Below are 5739 nucleotides of genomic sequence, written 5' to 3'. Positions count from 1 at the left end.
AGTCACCGGGCGGCCAGCGAGGGTGGGCGCTGCCGCTGGGCCACCGCACCAGCCCTGCAAGCATGCGCGGACCCGCGGCTGCACCCGGGACGTGCGTACCGCTCTTTCCTCCCATCCGCGTTTCCGGTGGGGATGTTAAGGTCCTTTTATTGAAGGGCCCTCCTTCTTGTGCGCCTAATGTCCAATCTTTTGGGTCCCGCGGCAAAAGAAGGAACGGGAGTGGGGTAGGCAGCTCACGCATGCAGGAATTACCCCCTCTCCCAGTTCTTTTAGCTGTCTGGCTGCGTTCTTTACAACGTGCTTGTTTTATTTTATTTATCACATTTTTAGCCTGCTGCATTCCCAAGCAGACTCTCGGCTGTACACTAAATGATAAAAGAGCAAATAAAAAATTTAAAAATATCTAACTAACCCAGGGAGAATCTGGCATTAGCCCACAAACTTCCTCCGGAAAAATTATGTTTTCAGTAGCTTCCGGAAGGCGCTTAGAATTGGGGCGAAATACCAATAACAGTGCTGTCTTGTTTGTCAAGATGGCAGTTAGGGATCTGGGATTTTTTTTGAATGGTAATAAAATACTATACTGCTCAAAAAAATAAAGGGAACACATCCTATAGGATTTCTTATAGGATGTGTTCCCTTTATTTTTTTCAGCAGTATATATATATACCTGCATCCATTTCCTAACAACAAAAACCCAGTGCAGGAAGGAAAATTTCCGCGCTATGAACTGAAAGGTTATTGCCATTAACTAGATGACAGATTTTCTGTCAAACCCTTGATAAGGAGCAGTACGTGAGGTGCTTTGAATGCTATAAAAATATTGAATTTTGCACTGCTTTTTACTGGTTTCAGCTGAGGAAAGAGCAGAGACTGGACAACCATTTGTCTGAAATGGTATAAGGTTTCCTGCCTGAGCAGGGGGTTGGACTAGAAGATCTCCAAGGTCCCTTCCAACTCATCATCATCATCATCGTTGTTTTTATTAGTATTAGTATTAGTATTATTAGTAATATCCACAAGATGTCAGCGTGTCTCTGATTCCAACAACAGTAGTGGTCCAGTGACCCCTGGTGGTTCGTGAAGATAAAGGATTTGGGTCCAGTGCTGTCCGAAGCCCTGTTAGCAGTCCTGGCAGAGGTCTTTGGAAAGAATGGAATGGAATTGGGAGTGGGAGTTGGAATAGAACAAGAATAGGTTACTTTATTGGCCAAGTGTGATTAAACACACAAGGAATTTGGCTCAGGTACAGAAGCTGTAGAAGATAATGTCCACAGAACATAAAAACGTAGGAATGCTTGATTAGAATCTGGCCAAGAAAAGCTGTAAAGATCATGTCACAGAGTTAATGTTCATATTCAGTAGTGGATTAAATTATCAAAACGTTTTTTAAAAATAACACTAAATTTTTGGGAAAGCAGCTGGCTTAATAGGAATTATTTCCTCGTTGGATGCACTAACATGTAAGCAGTTTGCCTGTGGTGATGACTATTATCAATTTAATATTTTCTTTGCTCTCTGATTCTCTTAGTCCTAATATTCATCATTTTGGAAACAATCTCTAGTTGTTTCATATGGTTTTTAATTGACAGCTGTTGACAGAGAATCCCAATTTTCACTGAGGGCTACACATGCAGTCCTTATGCATTGAAAAAATTCACATATCTTATCAATTTTTCAATATATAGGGCCATTTGCAATTAAGTAAACAATGCAATATATAGTATTTTAACCTGCAAAACTGCACAATAATACAACAAAGCTGAGGCTCTGTTCCTAAGACTGAAAGCAACATATTATTTCTCAGCCTTCCCCATTATTGTGCCTTTATAAAATCTTCAGTAATGAGGAAAGGACCAAGATATAACAGCTAAGTTTTATAACTGTTTCTGAATAAAAGGCTGAACTGCTAAGTAAAATACTGGTATGAAATATAGACTTGTGTTGACTTTTGGATTTAAAATAAATTGTTGTCTTTTGTCCTAAAAATTTATTATTCTTATATAAAAAATAGAGCTGTATGATTGATCAATTCAGCGTTGACAAATTTTTCATCTGCATGCTTCATTAGAAATCTAGTAATATGACAGTTTTAGGCCAAAAATTTAGCTCTGCTGTTATTTTTCTTAATATTATACATGATATTTTTCTGCAATATTAACAAATTCCAGTTTATGAAATTGCTTACATAAAACTGAAAAAATATGGCTGTTACAGCACAATTTAAAATTGCCAAATAAAATATTAATTTTGTTTTAAAAACACCCTTTTAATATTTTCTAATACATTGTTGCCCCTGTATGAGAAGATTAACTGGGGAAGAAAGAAGAGAAAATGCTGCTAAAAAACTAAAGAATAAAATAAATTCCAAGTATTCCTTTTTGTTTCTTCTAGGCATTTCTTTGAAGAACATTACAATGACATACCAATTGTGCTACTATCTGATGTTTACCTGAATACACTTAAGATGTCAAAGATTACAATGGCCAGAAATATTTTATGAGTGTTAAATATCTTGAAACAATTAGATATTGGAGAATTCCTATGGTACTATTATGTGCCAATAGAGGGCACTTTTGACCATGCTGTGGAATAAAGTTTCTACCTTTGCAATTTCCAGAAAAATGGTCCCCAAATTCTCAAGCTTGACTCTTTGTTGGCACTACTGCATATAGGAAAACTGTGTAAATGGGAATTCACTTGCAAAATTTAAACTATTATTTTAAAATTCTCCCTCCCCTCCCCCCAAAAATGGCCATACTGCAGTGAGTTCTCTCACTTTTTAGCTCCTAGCTGTATTGGACAACTTCCAGCATTTCCAATAGCAATGGAACATTTCTGGGGATGCCTAGCATTTTAGTCAAACCTATCCAGGCAGTAGGTTTGGAATTGCTGCCATGTGAATAGTTGAGAAGGAAGTTGAGAGGTACATAAATGAAAATATTGTTGATGTTTTGTTGATGTTTCTGATACTTTAATAATCTGATAGTTTCTTGCATAGGCAGAAAATTAACTCTGAGTTTGATTTATCTCTTGTGGCAAAACTTGGCACCTTCCACATCTGCCAATATATTTACTTCACATAGAGAATACTGAGGTTTGTCTTAACAATGTCAACATGAACTGCCTAAGATACAAAGTATTCTGAAATTTTACAGCTGAAATTAAAATAAATTTAAAAGAATGTTTTGCTGAGCAGAAGATATCAAGCAGCCACTCAACAAATCTGTCTACGGACCATATGGATGCATTGAGAGCTGAATAAATAGTTAGGCGGATATGTATTGGAAATGTGTTTAATTACCAAAGAAGTATAGCAGAAAAGTTAATGACAGATGACGGGAGAAAGCAAAAAATTTATATGTGCTTTAGCGTTCTCCCATGTCATATAAGCACAAAGATGGAATGGCACCCAAAGTAAGACATTAAATCTCCAGATCAGGCCATTTGTATCTGAGTGTCCTGAAGAAACTTGTGGACGTTAGCTCAAAGCCCCTTTCTCTATCTTTGCTAAATCATGGAGGATTGATATAGAGCATGAGGATTGAAGAAAGGCACCGGGACAACAAAGATTTTGTTTCCTGAATGCTTTTGGGTGTATCTTACAGATTTTTGGCTGCTAATCATGAAAATAACCTGTAACTTAATCCATCATGTATCATTTTATAGAAATCTTCCTTTTTTGCAGTGTATACTCTTCAGTACCTCTTGGCTGTGAAAGAAACATATGGAAACATGGAACTGTGGTTGAAGCAAATCCAGTTATAGCAAGTACAACTGGAATATCTATGAAGAGCTAAAACTAGTGGCTCTGCTGCTTGGCATGTAGCTCAGATATACCAAGTACTGTTGTTACAAATGCAAATGGGACAGTTGTGCAAGAGAGTCGCATTACATTAAAAAGAAATGACCACTCTGAAAGAATTAGGTTCCAGGACAGAAAACATGATGCATGAACCATTTGTTGACTCAACAAAGATATTTGTGCTTCCACTTCACATAAAAATGAAAATAAAATATGAAAGTGATAAACAAGGAAGGTGAATGTTTTTGTTACTTGAGACCGATGTTTCGAAGAATAACTGATGCCATAAGTAAAGAAGACATTTTTGTTGGTCCACTGATCAGATACATCTTCAATGACAAAGGGTTCAAAGATCTGTTAGTGAGGCCAGAGGAGATCACCTGGAAAGCATTCGGGGATGTTGCTGAGAATTTTCTTGGCAATTGCAGAGCACCAAACTACATTCAGTTGGTTGATATAAAAATCAAAGGTATAAGTATAGGATAGGGGATATCATATTAGACAGCAGCAGGAGTGAAAACAATATGTGTGTCTTGATGGATCACAAGCTGAACATGAACCAATAGTATGATGCAGTTTTAGTCCATCCACCTTATCCTTCCATCTACCTCCCTCATTCTTGTCAAGCACAATATTTTTTTTTCTAGTGAATAATCCATTCACATCACATACCCAAAAATCTGTTTGGTGGTAATCACCTACAGAAAGCAGTCAATATTTATTTGTTTCAGAATATGTTGACAGGTTGCTTCGTTTGCAGTCACAGTACTTAGTAACCATTGTTAGATGTATAATTTGAAGATATTGTTTTTCTCCTTCCTAAGTGTCAGTGTTTATCTTCTTTCTCTTTCTAATGTCTACCTTTCACCTTATTGTACAAAAGCAATTACGATCTATTATGATCAACTATTCTGATATTTGTTGTCATTAAAAATATCCTTTTCCTTCCAGATTTGGCTAACATTGTTCTGCTTTCATCCCAATAATTGGCATCTTCTTTACTTCTCCAGCACACTGTTTGTCTTTATTCTTGAATTTCAGGAAACAGAACAATGTATCACCTTCACTTTTGGGCCATCAGCAGGGAGTTCAAAGAGCATTTTGGTTGGTATTAAATTTGTTTTCTTAAACAGATTTGTTTTAGTTTCTACTTTTATTTTCATAGTAGGTCAAGCCAATTCAGAGGCATCTTACTAACTGCTAAGTGAATATGAGTGTGTATATATATAAGAAGGCCAAGGTGAAATTTCTTCTGAACAAGAGACTGTTCTCACATAATCCATCTTGCAGGCTTCCTCTTGAGGTCACCTGGGCTACCAAATCCCCTACTGTAACAAGGTTTGGTTTTAGGAAGCCGATATCTGCTTATTAGCTCATGATATTGTTTATGTAACTAGTGAATGACACTTGAATTGATCTTTCTATACATGTGTTAAAGTAATGTTTTCCCTCCTTATTCAAGCATATATACATACATGTATGCAATTTTCCATCTGAAGTATTTTTTAGGATAGTTCACATTAAAATGGTTAAAAAGATTACAACAAACATTAAAACAGTAAAAACTAAAATACATAAAACAGCAGTATGAAAATCATCTCATGGGAAGATGATTAGAAGAAACCAAGTGGGTGCTGTGGTATATATGGAATGCCACAATGGGGAAGTCCTTCATGCAATTGCCGGCAGCTTTCTCTCAATGGAACTGACCCCAGAGTTTGTCTGAGAGCAGTGGCAGGCTCACAACAGGTGCCTTTTGGGGGCTGGTAATTTTAAACTCTGTATTGTTTTTCAAAAAGAGCATGAAAAAGAATATGGAGAAAACAGTTAAAGTTTTTAGTTCAGAAAAAGGGATGATTTGAAGGGAAGGGAAGAAGCTTACAAAATGTTGAATGATGGAGAGAAAGCAGACAGATATACCCTCTTTCCTTGTT

The sequence above is a fragment of the Protobothrops mucrosquamatus genome, unplaced genomic scaffold (genome assembly GCF_001527695.2).
Source record: "Protobothrops mucrosquamatus isolate PMUCROS unplaced genomic scaffold, P.Mucros_1.0 scaffold71, whole genome shotgun sequence".
In the NCBI taxonomy this organism is placed as follows: Eukaryota; Metazoa; Chordata; class Lepidosauria; order Squamata; family Viperidae; genus Protobothrops; species Protobothrops mucrosquamatus.
This window is presented reverse-complemented; position numbering follows the sequence as displayed.